General features: G+C 41.2%; 1 protein-coding gene across 3 annotated transcripts in view; it reads left to right on the top strand.

Moving 5' to 3' along the window:
- Positions 1-14,408, top strand: part of LOC119654369 (serine/threonine-protein kinase Genghis Khan) — a 317,948-nt gene that overhangs the window by 232,779 nt on the left and 70,761 nt on the right. The window lies entirely within an intron of this gene.

Consider the following 14,408-nt stretch of genomic DNA (forward strand, 5'->3'; position numbering starts at 1 on the left):
ACCAGAAGCTGGGCGCTTCGGGTATTAAGGTTTTGTATTTTGTATTATGTGAAAAACTGTCTATGCAAGATTTTCCATTCATACATACCTGAGAATACAAAATATTCCGTCATATTGTGCCAAACTCCAAGATACTCATATGTACATACATATCAACGTCATAAATACTGTTCATCCTAAAAAGCAAACATCGTCTAAAGCAGTCTTAACGCATTTCCACTTTACTCCGTGCACCAAAGCATACATATTGTATATATGTTATGTACGTACTACTCGCAAACTTTCTTAGCACATACATATACCTATCTACCTCGAGTAATTGACAGTGACATGTAAATAACTAAAACAAGCCAAAAATGCCCCCATGGACCCCGCCGTTCATATAAGTTCATTTTGTATTATGATGACGTCATACACACAAAAAAATTACCTTAAATGCGAAATTTTGACTTTCTATAACTTTGTTAATAATAGTTGGATTGCCTTCAAACTTTTCAGAATTATGTCCTATGTTATCGCTTATGCTGATGAATTTTGTACTTTTAGGATGAACTTAAGGGGGTTTTCCGATAGATTTCTAAAACATGGCAATATACTATTATTAAATTTATTTGTGCAGATATCGGAACCCGATGTATAATGAGGCGTAAATTTCATATAGATGCATCACTGTGATTTTGGTTCTGAGAACGAGAATTGTTTCAATTTTCGGGGCACACATTTTAGGGCCCTCACTCCCCTACATTTTACCCAATATCAGAAATAAGATCAGTTTCGTAAAGTACTAATCATTTGATATCCCACATGACCATATTCTGTGAAATAAATTTGACTATAGGGAGCCCCCCTTCAAACTCAACATAAATTGGCGCTTCATGTAAAGAGACATACAGACCACATGCTCTCACCAAAAAACGTGACAATCGATTCACTCATTTCCGAGTAAATCGGACAGGCAGATGGATAGATAGACATTGAATCGATTTTAATAAGATTTTGTTTTACACAAAACCTTAAAAGGAAAAATAAAGAAATGGTTAACAATAGAAATGAGTGGCATTGATTGAAAACTGCTCTCCCAGAGCCCAGGTTAGTTTACACGAATAGTACAAACTTTGATCTCAGAATTATGGTTATTTGGTTATCACGCTTTCCATTAACAACGAGAAATAGTGAATAGTCTGATCACTTCTCCTTTTAATTAGAAAATTTAGACCAACCTGATGTAAGATTGATTTCACTTTCGATAATGACAAACCTAAACAAAAAATTCTTTCCTAAATCCCCATGGAAATGCTTTACAACGTGGTTTTCACTGAAAAACGCCAATTCTCCCTTCCCACTGTTTTCACAACCTGGAAGTCTCAACATTTTTGTTAACTCCTTCCGAACATCGTTGAATCGTGGCATAAATTCGGTCAAAATTTCCTCAAAATGATCTTTTTTTAATTATACTAAGAATTCAGGGAAAAGATAGAACAAATGAATCTTATTCTACCGTGGCCCCGACCAAAAACCTAAAAATCAAACCTCGATTCCAGTTCGGAATCCATACGTGGCTTCTAAACACTAAATATCCACTTCCTTTTTTTCTTTTCCGACATTTAGAATATGTCGACTTCCTATGTCAGGAAAAAGCTACTACTACTACTTCTACTACTTGTAACTACTACTAATGTACCTTAGCCGTCCTTCATCGAAGCGTTATCCACCCAGTAGGCATCCCGCCATATCCGTTCACGTCCATTTGCAGGAACGAAATTTCACCTTAGCCAGAGACAAGGGTTAGTAATGCGTTTTGTAATATGCAACACGATTAAATGTATGTACAAACAACAACAAAAAAGTTAATGATCGTTTTCGAAATATTAGAAAATTTCTATATTAGGCTTGGATATATTTAAATGAATTTAGGGTTTTCTGGGAAGTTTAAGTATTATAAATAGAATTAAAAATAAAAATTATCGTTTTAAAATTGATATTTTAACCTTAGCGGGTGTTGGGATGGGAAATATCAAACTGATAGGAGGATAATGAAGGTGTTGAAGGGAGTTAAGTAGGATGGAAAAGGAGTTGAGTCTCTCATCCACTCGTCACCTTATCCGATGAACGAAATGACGCGGATGTTGCGAAGTGGCGGACACTACAGTATTTTTCTACCGAACAAAGATTTTCATTTTTAAGGATAGTTTCATTTAATCAACTGCAACTATGTGATATCACATAGGCTTTCGTAGTGACGATCATCAAGTAAAAATTTTAATATTTGGGGAACCATCTGTTCCCTTTTTCAATGTAAGATTTTCTTTGAATGCCGTTCCATATTTTGTTGTATAATATGGCTGTACCTTAAGTTGCTATAAAAAGGATAAAATACTTCGGGTCGCTTTCCAGCATCGAATGATATTGCCCCTTTGACTAATCGTCTTTATGAATGCAATCGGAGTTTTCCCCCGAGAGATGTCTTATCTGCAAGCGATATTCATCCATTCGCCGAGATTCAATACGAGATTCTTGTAGTAATCCTGTGAAACAATCGCTTCTTCACAGGGGAAAGGTTAGAATAACTGATTTTTAAAACACCAAAAATCAATGAACGACGAATTCTGAAGCTCCATGGAAGAGAGAAGAAATTTCAGTACATATTCAATTTTTGAATTAAAATTATTATTTTTATGAATCGCTAGGTGTGTTAAATATTTGATGGTTTTCATACCACTTCCTCAAACTTTGAGTTGAAGAAAATTCAGAAGCTGAAAGACAAATGAAAATTTACGAGCAGCGATGAAACTATGATGAATGGATGGATGAATTATCGAATTCTTGGAGCCTTTTCACCCGAACAGACGTCAATCTCTCAATCAAAATAGAATTAACGACATGAAAAAAGATACATATTTGATGCCGCATCTGCTCGGATAACTACATAAGACCGATAAGTCGATCAAAATTTTGTTATTTGAAATTGGAATTGGTATGCTTGTATTAGATATTCAATGTTAGCAAAGCAAAGTGTTATGACTAGAGAAAGAATGAAGATCTAATTGTAACAAGCAAACTCGAGAGACCTCTATTTCCGTATATTCGTCTCCCAATGAAATCTCAGCTCGAAATTAAAGCTATAAATCTGAAATTACGTATTTTTCAAATGAAATTCAAATCTTTGCTGAACAGGTGTTCAATTTGATTTGCAAAGGTAAAAAGCTGCAATATACATAGATACTCACAAATGTAGATGCAAACTTGCTCTCAATGATCTGATTAAATCCCACGCGAAATTTCACATTAATCGGATTATATTGCGACTATTTGAGCTCGAATCTAAAAGCGAATCATATTAAATCTATTTATCTTTGTGATACATATTAATGCGTAAAAACAAACAGTCGGAAAAATTGATCATACATAATAATTTAGAGCCTCAATTCGCTTATGTTTACTCACGTACGAACCAACACGTTCAGCTACAAATATGTATAGATACTTTTCATAAATTAATTCAGATATGTTTATCTACATATGTATAATAATTTGCAATTATCCTGTTGTATTTTTCAATTTCAAATCAAAGATAATTATGCATACATGGCATATGGGGACATATAGGAGTCCTCAGATGTCGAAATATCGATTTGTCTCCCAACAATGGAGAACGGTCACCTTTTCCAGGAATATCAAGAGTTAATTGACTCCCAGTTTTCATATTCACTTTAGCATTTCAGCTAGTCAATTCTAGACATTACCATACAATGTGCTTGTATGCCGGCAACTACCACCCATTAGTCTTGTCTCTGCAAAAGACTAACAACCTCTTTCAATTATTTCACTCGGACAGAATGAGGCATTTGAAGTTAATCCAATAAATTCAAATGCTAATAAAACGTGATTCATCTATGAATAATTTTTGCCTATGCTTGCACGACTCCACCCATTTGTGTGGTCATTTGAGGGCACTTTCTTCTTATAATTTCAATTATTTTCCTTCTTAATTTCGCCTGACTTCCTCAGAGACACTTCGTAGATCCCACGAACATTCTCTGGTGCTATGCCTACGCCAATATGTCTCGTGAAGTATATTTTCTGTTCATAGATCTAATTGCGAGGGCTCATGAATGTTGCTTTCTATATTTTCATCTTTAGCACGACAAATGAATCTCATCAATTCGTCAACACACATAAATAATTGAACCAACAAACGCACAAATTGTGATGGTTATTTGTGGATGCAATAGAGGCTAATTTGGTTGTATTACGACGCGCATTGATTTACGCAGCTTTCATTAATTAAGTTTGATTTATCTATAAAGAAAGTGTTTATTGAGATTCTATTTTTTTTTTTAATATTTTTACGAGGTTGTTAGAATGAGTCGTGTTAGGTTGCTGCATATGAAATGGCCGATTTGGCAATCAAGTGAAGTTAGTTGCGGTTTTTCTGTACCAAACCAGCACCAGTTGTCGCTGTTGGTGTCGGATAATGAAGTATAAATACTCCTACATTTAATCAGGGAGTCATTTCAATACCCCACTTCAGCAACCTAACAACTCTCCCAAGCTGTCAAAACCATTCAATACGAAGCATACAAGCCGCCTAAAGCCGTATAAATACCACGATCCTAACCCTCAACAAATTCCTCCACTCCTGGAAACTTCTGCTCAACCCCAGCAAATATGAAGCCATCGTCTTCCGCGGTGGAGCCACTTTTACCCGCAAGATTCTAGCCAATCCGTCCAATCCACCGAATACCTGGGAATAACCCTTAATACCCGCTTATCACCCGTGCCTCAGGTAAATTCCATCCTTTCAAAGACCTTAGCAGGACTAAAAACTCTATGGTCCATCCTCAAGAAAGACTCCGCTATCCTCCTTAAAGTCAAACTCTTCCGCTATAAGCGGCTTATCCGTCCCCTAATCACGTAAGGGATTCGTCCTATGATGCGACGTCTCCTAAGCTCAAATGAAACGTCTACCGGCGCGCGAAAGGAGGTTCTTCCGCCTGTCCCTTGTCCAGTCCAATCTCCACTCCAACCAAACCGTCTATGACGAGATAAATTGCTCCAGCATTGACCAGATCCTCCTCACTTCACTAACCAAATTCCTCACTAAATGCCAAGCCCACGAAAATGACCTCATCCAGTTTTACTCCCACATATGCAGCCATAACACGAACCCCTCATACCGCCGCCATTCCCTCCCTATAGATCTCGTAACCCTTTCCACTCAAAATAGCAGCTATCGCGACGGTAAGTTGATTATATTCAACCGCACATACGATCGACGTCGCCCTGGCCTCGTTTACTCCATCATCCCATAACACCACCGTCCCCTATATGTATCCTTCCTCCATCCTTTCTGATACGGTAAGCAAACGAACTACACGGCGGTGGTTCGAAAAATTCCGGTCAGGCGACGTAAACCTTCAAAGTGAGCTACGTTGACATCCAGGACCATCGATTGACAACGACGAGCTGCGTTTGCCAATCGAATCCGATACACGTCAGTCTGTGAGAGACATTGCAGAGAAATTGGGCGTACACTATTCGACAGTTTCCCAGCACTTGCAACAACTTGGAAAGGTGAAAAAAATCGACAAATGAGTTCCGCCTGCCCTTACGGAGCAATTTGCAGTTCTTTACTCTCCCGCAACAGAAGCGATCGTTTTATTACTTCGCGAGAAGGGTTCTGGTTTACACCAGCACAACTAAGTCCTGTGTCCGTCGCGATTTCCGAACTCGTTCCAGTTCCTTAATCTCCTCCTGTATGGCAGTTACTGCTCCGTTTGCCGTCCTCCAGTTTGCTGCGGACCTCAGCATTTCCTCCACGAAATTATGGGATTCGATAGCTGCGTCGAGGTTATCGCTTAACCTCTCCCGTTCATTCGCGAATCTCGGACAGTGAAACATAACATGCTCCGGGTTAGTCTGGAGACTCATCCAATCCAAAGCGATGGAAATACTTTCTGTATCCACCGTGTCCCGTAAGGAACTGCGTTAGGTGGTAATTTAATTCTCCATGCTTGGGTTGATCTATCTCTCAATACACGGGATCAGTGTATGGGTCCAGCGGTCCTTTTCGGAATTATCCATCCGTTGCTACCATCTCCTGTACAGCTCCTTCCTAGTGGCTTTTAGGAAGCGCGCAGTCATTTTGGCCGGATTCACCCTCCTCCGGTAGAGACAGTGTGCCTAATTTGCTAGAAGATCCAAAGGAATCATTCCCGCAATGACACACACTGCCTCATCTGATACCGTTCTATATGCACTGCACACTCTCAGCGCGATTGGCTGGTATATCGAACATACCCGTCCCTGGTTCGCTGTGTTATCCAGTGTGCACGCTGAAACAGGAGCTATACGCGGCTCCTGGATGAATTTTATCATTCCTGCGATAAGCAGCCGGCGACTAGATTTTGGCCCTCCAATGTTTGGCATCATCCTCGCTAGAGATGAACTAGCCTTTGCTGCCTTTTCACGAGCATAGCCCAGCTGCCCCTTGAAGCTCAACTTAGCATCGATCATTACCTCCAGGTATCTAATGATCGATTTTGAAACGACCTCGTGATTACCAACCTAGATTCTGACAGTGTTGTTTTTCCTGCGATTGGTAATAAGGACTGCCTCCGTCTTATCTTCCGCCAGGTCCAATTTCACCATTTGCAGCCATGCTTTGAAAACGTGAATGGTTTGACTTGCATACAATTCCACGTCCATGACTACTGCCACTGCCAGTTCGTCTGCAAAACCAATCAATGTTGCCTCCCTTGGCATGCGAAGGCCGACCATTCCGTCATACATTATGCTCCACAGCGGGGGCGTCAGTACGGAACCTTGGGGAATACCTGCTGTCACAATGTATTCCTTCGGCCCGTCGACCTTCTCGTACCAAAAAATTCTGTTCGAAAGGCAACTCTCGATTATCCAAGCTAAGCAATCGGCGACACCCAATTTAGCCAGGGTGCCCTTAATCCACCTCCAGTTGACTGAGTTAAAGGCATTCCTGACATCCAGCGTTACCACCGCGCAGCACTTACCAGCGGCCGATGCTTCCTAGGCCAGGTCCATGACCGTTGTGATGGCATCAACCGTGGACCGCGCTCGACGAATGGAAGCAGCCTGTTGCATATTACCGTCTCCAACATCTTCCCCATAGTGTCTAAAACACAGATAGAGCATATAAAGAAGGTGCGCCAGGTGGTTTTTGGGGCTCTGCATCTTCCACTGAACGAGAAAGACTCTTTCAACCATGTATAATTTAAATGTACTTATGAATCATGCTGGCCTGATTTTAGCAGCTAACTTCCGAGCTTTTTGTTCTTCAGAGCTTGAGGACCAACTTCAAATACACATTTAGACAATTTCCTATTTCAGCTCAACATGCAATATATACTGCGAGACCTCAGACACGGGTCCAAGGCCATTTATTCTGGGCGATTTCCGATTCGGATAACGAATCGGTTAGTCACCGGAAAGTGTTTCTAGCCGTCCATGAACAATGACATTAATTCTTTGGCCAGACAGTGCATCACATGCCAGAAGTGCAGAATAACAAAGCATGAGAGGAAAGAGGTAGGAATATATGACTTGCTGTTTCGTCCAGGGCAGAGGCAACTCATCAGACGCTGCCTCACCTCTGCCGTGGAACCCGCGTGATCGAAGTGGTAACAAGGTGGCATTTGCTCCCTTATATTAATTCAAAAACACGATATGTGTAAAATTCAGGCCTAAGCCGGCCGAGGCTAAACTAAAATTTTGTTCAAGGATCAAGGAATTCCTAAGTTTGTAATTTACTTAATGGCGGGTCGGATTAGTTGGAAAATAACATACTTGAATTTCACAAGACAGTTTAATCACTTCGGTCAGCCTGCTCCCAGGGCAGAGGGGAGGCAGCGTCTGATGAGTTGCCTCTGTCCTGGACGAAACCGCAAGTAATATATTTTTTTGCAACTTGGGTGTTTGCCCAAAAATGAAGGTTCTATGGACCACAACCATGGAAGTATATTGCTTTCCACCTGTGCCACTTAATGGCGGACTTAGGAATCCCTCGATTCTTAAACAAAAATTCGAGGTAGGAGTGTTACCACGATCCACCAAGCGTTTCCACACAATTCACCTCCACAGCATTGACCCTTGGCGAGACTTGCACGGTGTCAGGTATTGCCTCACAAACATCGATAGGTCCACGCGGTGGATTGTGGCGATATCTCTGAAAAACATTACTGCACCAACTTGTGCAAAGGCCCTATGTCGAAAATGGATTCTAGGTTTTGGTGTGCCGACAATTATAATCACCGACCAGAGAATGCAGTTTGAGTCCTCCTTTTCTTAGAGTTCCTCAACTTGGACAACCCCGTACCACCCGCATTCCAATGGGATGCACGAAAGGAGACACAGGACCCTGAAGGCCGCTATAATGGCCCAAGACCCTTCTTGGTCACAGATGCTGCCACTCGTTCTACTTGGCCTCCGGACAGCCAAGCGAGAAGAATTTGCTGCAAGTCCCTCCGAGCTGGTATACGGGGAGAACCTGAGACTCCCCAGCGACCCTGTTCTCGGCATCAAATTGGGACTCAACGCTTACCGGTCTGTTGCGTCTGCTCAAGGACGCAATGCCACAGCTAAAATCACCAACAACTATGTGAAAACCATGGCTGACGTGCCCAGGGATCTCGAATCCTGTACGCATGTCCTAATTAGCACCGACGCTCCTCGGAAGCTGCCGTTTTAGCACAATTTATGTGACGAGTCATCATTCATAGTAGTGTATAAGCAGCTTCGTCAATTCACTATTGATGGCATCCATAATTAAGTCCCTGAGTCATTTTGGGGCCAGGTTCAGAACCCAACATTTAGCTGTTGTCGGGAATATCTTTTACTATGAATGTCCTTTGTAATTACAATTGTACAAGCGATAAGCTTAGAAAAACAGGGCAAAGAGATAGATTCTATCATTTCGTCGTAACCTCAATTTAGGGCATGACCACTCATGCGATGCGAGAGGCCTACTTTTGGTTTACAAGGCCACCTTGACGTTCATAAATGAGATGGAGCTTGATTGGCGCATATGTACATATGTATCTTGTTTATATCCTAGTCATTTCATCCCATTGTAAGTTTTCTAGTATTCACACAAGTGGATAGAGTGATACGCTATTATTTCTTCGCGAAAAGATACATACATACATACAGCAACAGATCAGATTTTCTCTCTGCGGCAGGCGATGGAAAAACTGTTGGAATATGGACAACAGTTGCACCATCTGTTCATCGACTTTAAAGCCGCCTATGATAGCATAGCCAGGGTAAAACTGTACACGGCCATGGGAGAATTCGGTATCCCGACGAAATTAATAAGACTGACTAGGCTGACCCTGACCAATGTGCGAGGCCAGATAAAAGCAGCAGGATCACTCTCAAGACCATTCGACATCAACAACGGTCTACGACAAGGGGATGCGCTATCATGCGTCCTCTTTAACCTGGCCCTCGAGAAAGTGATCCGTGATGCTGAGGTGAATGCAAGAGGTACGATCCTCTTCAAGTCCACCCAACTGCTGGCCTATGCTGACGATATCGACATCATGGGAAGAACCACCCGAAACGTTCAAACTGCCTTCATCCAGATCGAGCAGGCGGCGCGAGATCTTGGGCTGCACATCAATGAAGGCAAGACAAAATACATGGTGGCAACGTCAGCACCAAAGACGAATCAACCAACAACATCAAACCGCACTGGTCAAACACAAACACGAACAAGAATAAGGATAGGGGAATACAACTTTGAGACCGTTGACAATTTCTCCTATCTAGGGTCGAAAATCACAACCGATAACAACTACGATGATGAAATCCGCGCACGGTTGTTGTCAGCCAACAGAGCCTACTTCAGCTTACAAAGACTGTTCCGCTCGAAACGTCTCACCATAGGGTCAAAGCTCTTACTGTACAAGACTATGATCTTGCCAGTCCTCATGTATTCCTCGGAAACTTGGGTTCTTAGCAAGAAAAATTGCGAACTCTTGGCCGCGTTCGAGAGAAGAATCCTCCGAAGAATTTTTGGCCCCCTACATGAGGATGGACGATTCCGTAGCCTACACAATGACGAAATCTATGAGCGATACCATGACCGTCCGGTTGTGGATAAAATCCGGCTCAATAGGTTACGGTGGGCGGGTCACTTAATCCGTATGGATGAAGATGATCCCACCCGGAAAGTCTATAAGGGCAATATCTATGGTAGGAAAAGAAGACGAGGCAGACCCTGCCTAAGATGGAGCGATGGCGTGAGCCAGGACGCCAGACAGCTTTTAGGGATATCGAATTGGTGGACCTCGGCGCAAAACCGGGATGTCTGGAGTTCCTTATTAAGGCAGGCCTAGACCGGATACCGGTTGTTGCGCCGTTGATGATGATGATGATGATGAAAAGATACATTATTTACAACGCAAATCCACCAATTTTCCGACTGTTTCCCCAAAGTGAAATATAGCTTTTCTCAAATAGATGCAAACTAAAACGAAAAAGCAAGATGAAAAACTGACCGAACACATCCTGCTCCCAAATACTTTATCTACTTCCCAAATAGCCTAAAGTATTTTCTCATTTTACACTTTTAAAAGAAATAATCTGGCATTTTCTCGGATGTCATCACAGCCATTATTCTTTGCAGTACAAAAGTTTTGTATTTTCCATTCAACAAACCGACTATTGTGTACATGAAGAAAAGTCGTGGCGAAAAAGAAAAACAACTTGCTAATTATAAATGACCAAGAAATATCGCGGAGACGAAAGAAAGTTTCCTCCATCGGTCCAGTTGTTTGCTAATAATAATTAAGACCCAAAAGTATCTAAAGTTTTTTTTTTATCTTGTTTCTTGTATTCAAACAATACTTGGTGAGGAGAATGTTGCATTTCCTTTCGTTCATTTGCCCACGACCGTAAAAGATATATTACGTGTTGCTAAATACCCGTCAGGCGGGGCTATTACTTACTTTGACGTGATGTATAAACGCATACATCTTGTAATTGAGGTTAATTTTAAAATTGACCCAGAACGCTTTTCAACCAATTTATTAGCAAAACTTTTTTTTGCCATTTCACGCCCTGATAAATTTTTAAACTTTTTTTTCACATGAAAATGACCTTTTTTTCACTCGTCATCGACCTTCTTCTTGAATCATAGCCGGATTTCTAAGGTGTGCGCTTAAGAGGTTGGTGTTCAAATGAATTGTTTTGATTTCAACTGGGAATTTATTATTAACGAATATTCATGTGTGAGTTCATTAGAAACTCAATATCAGTTTTTTATCAGATTGAACTTGTCGGCAACCTCATTATGAATGTCGATGATTGAAAGTGAAGATCTCTTAATATAAAAAAATCTAAGATTCTCTTTTTATACACGAATGAGTTCGTGAACGCTAAGTTTTAATGTAAACCAGTTCTGTCGGACTCACATATGCAATTTTTAAGTCGAAGGATAACTTTGCCATGAAATTTATTATGAAAATCAGTAATTATCCAGCTACTCTTCCGACGTTTATATAACGCTGAACATCTTTAAATGATGTAAGGATGGGGGCCTCAAGCTAAATAAAAAGAAAAGTGGGTCTCTCGCCAAGAAATGGGACTTTCGTGTTACTCAACGAATGGAAGATAACTTACTCTATCTATATATAGTGCAATAAAATCAAGTTGTTTGGAATGTCTCTTGATGATTACGAGGGTACATATTGATAAAGCTATCGAGCCTATAGCCTAATTGACCGATAACTGGATACGAAAATGCCAAATGCAATAAATACTCTTTTTTTTCAAGAAGCAAAGCATCAGTTGCCTTTCTATCTAATTTTTTTATCTTTCATTAAGTCGCTCGAAGGCTCCACAAAACCCTTCTCTGGAATGTTCCTGAAAAAATTGTTCACAGTGTTGATCTTCATTATGTCGGGGGTGGGCCTAGGCAGTTCCTAGGGACAGAACTCTGCAACGCTTCTTACGATAATCTGCTAAGACTCGACATGCCAGAAGAGTCGCGCTTGATTGGTTATGCAATGTTGAACAGGCTCAAAGCAGACTTAGGATATTGATGTAAAAGTTAAGCAGATAGATGATTGCCCACTATGCTGGGCAAAAACCGAAGTAGTCATTTTGATTAAAATGAAAGTCTCAAACCTGTGTCCCATGTCGATCGATAAGTTGATGATTGAGTCAAAACCAATTCTTGAGTACCTTACATTGACGTCCGACTAAAAGATGAGGTTTTTCAGCAGCAACGGACAAGGCTGCAGCTGGACTTTCGACCTTAAGTCGGCTAATGGCAAACCGTTAGTGATCGTACATCTAGCAGAAGATGTCTTCTAATGAGTGCAAGGCAACCCGTCTAGCTACGGTGCGGAGGTATGTGTTGAAGCTCTTTGTAAGCAGGTATATCGTAAGCGCCTTGTGCAAATGCTGCAACGGGGAGCTTTAAGAGGGTTTCTGCCCATCGCACTGTCACGAAGCCGGTTGTGATGGTGATTGCTGGTGTGATCCCCGGTGCCCTCCTTGCGAAGAAGATAGACCTCGATTGGTGGACAGACCAGATGGCGGGGTTTCCTTGAACTAATAATTCCTCCTTCTGCTGTGCCCACGTTAGTGAAAGGAATTACCTCAGTTTAAGGCTCCATTAAGCGGGCTAGCACGAATTAATGTTTGAAATGGTTCCACGTTAGTTCTCTGATCACGGGGGGGGGGGGGGGGGGGTAGTCCGACCGCGTATTGTTGTGGGTGCTCAAGATATCATTCACCTATCTTACCCAAAAAAACAGCATCAAAACCCTCTCCCTTCATAATTATTTTTAATCTCATGGAAAAGACTGGATCTGGCGAATGCAAAGTGCGATTAACAACCGTTAAAAACTAGATCACCAATAGTGACATTTACGCTGGTGCGTTGTCATACCAAAAGAACCAATCGCCGGAGATGCCTCACTCATTTCAATAATCTAATGAGGACAACTCTGTAATTACATGGTTTTGCGTCTCGTTGATGGATTATACTGAAATATCACCAGTCATTATCCGTAACGATTTTTTTTAAAATCCTTGTTCTGATTTATCCATTCAACGAAATTGTGTGAAGCGTGTGCGGAGGTTCGCCCTGGCAACCGCAGAGGTGTGAGACCGCATTGTCTTCGTGATACTGAATTATTTTCTCTTCAAATGTGGCCGTTTTTCCGCAGTATATGCCTTTAGCTTGTCGAGTAATGGTTCATAGTATGCTCCTGTAATGGTTTTCCTTTTTTGAAGATAATCGATTAAGATAATCGCATGACTATCCCAAAAAATAGTCGCCATCACTTTCCCAGCCGAATAAACAGTTTTTGCTTTTGTAGGAGCCGATTCCCCCTTCGCAGTCCACTGTTTTGACTGTTTTTGGTTTTGGTTGCATAATGGTGCATCCAAGATTCATCTGAAGTAATTTAATTTTGCGAAAACTTTGATTTATTGCACCTAAACTTCGCCAAAAAAGCGTTGCAAATGCTCATTCGAATGCGTTTTTGATCTAACATGAGCAAACGCGGCACCCAACGCGCGGACAGCTTTTTTATGCTTAAATCTACATTCAATATTTGACAAGCATGTTCTTTTGACATATTCATAGCCTCTGCCATTTCTCACTTTAATTCGACGGTCGTTTAGCACCATTTGGTGAACTTTAGCGATGTTATCATTAGTGGTTGCAGTTTTGGACGCCCCGAATGTTCACCGTCTCTCAAGCTTGCTCGGCCAAATTTGAATTCAACTGCCCAAAGGAAGGAAGGAATCTTTGATTTGCTTAGGCGTATTGCCTTTCGAAAACAAATATTTAATTACAGCTCGATACCCGATTTTTTTCCATTTTCACAAAAATGCTCACATCGACTCATTCAAACAATTGTCAAACAACAACTGCGCGTTCAGAATGGCTGAAATTTTGGTGAGTATCTGTCAAAAGATGCGCTCGCTTTTATTTTCGAGTGGTGCCATTTTCACGTTAAGGTCGGAAACTTTTCAGACCACCCTCATATTTGCTCATATTTAGCTATTTGGCCAACATTATTTAGCTAGCGTGCGCGTTAGAAGTTAGCACCAGGTGGACAGTAGTGGAAAGTGGGAGGACGACCGTCTTTCAGATCAGCTCACAGCAACTGGCAGCCACTCTGAAACATTACTTCGATTCATTAGCAGCGTTTTAGTGGATTTCTTCAATAAAAGCAAAATTTTATTTAAACACGTGATTCCATCATAAAAATTGTGATTCTCATTGCATAGACATCATAGCAAACAGAAATTTGCCATCCTGTAGATCAGAGAAGCAGAGAAGCATACCAGAAACAGAAACAGTACTAAACCACAAAGTTATCTGTCTGTGCCTTTTGATAGCGAAAAAATAA

Source organism: Hermetia illucens, chromosome 4 (assembly GCF_905115235.1).
Source record: "Hermetia illucens chromosome 4, iHerIll2.2.curated.20191125, whole genome shotgun sequence".
Lineage (NCBI taxonomy): Eukaryota > Metazoa > Arthropoda > Insecta > Diptera > Stratiomyidae > Hermetia > Hermetia illucens.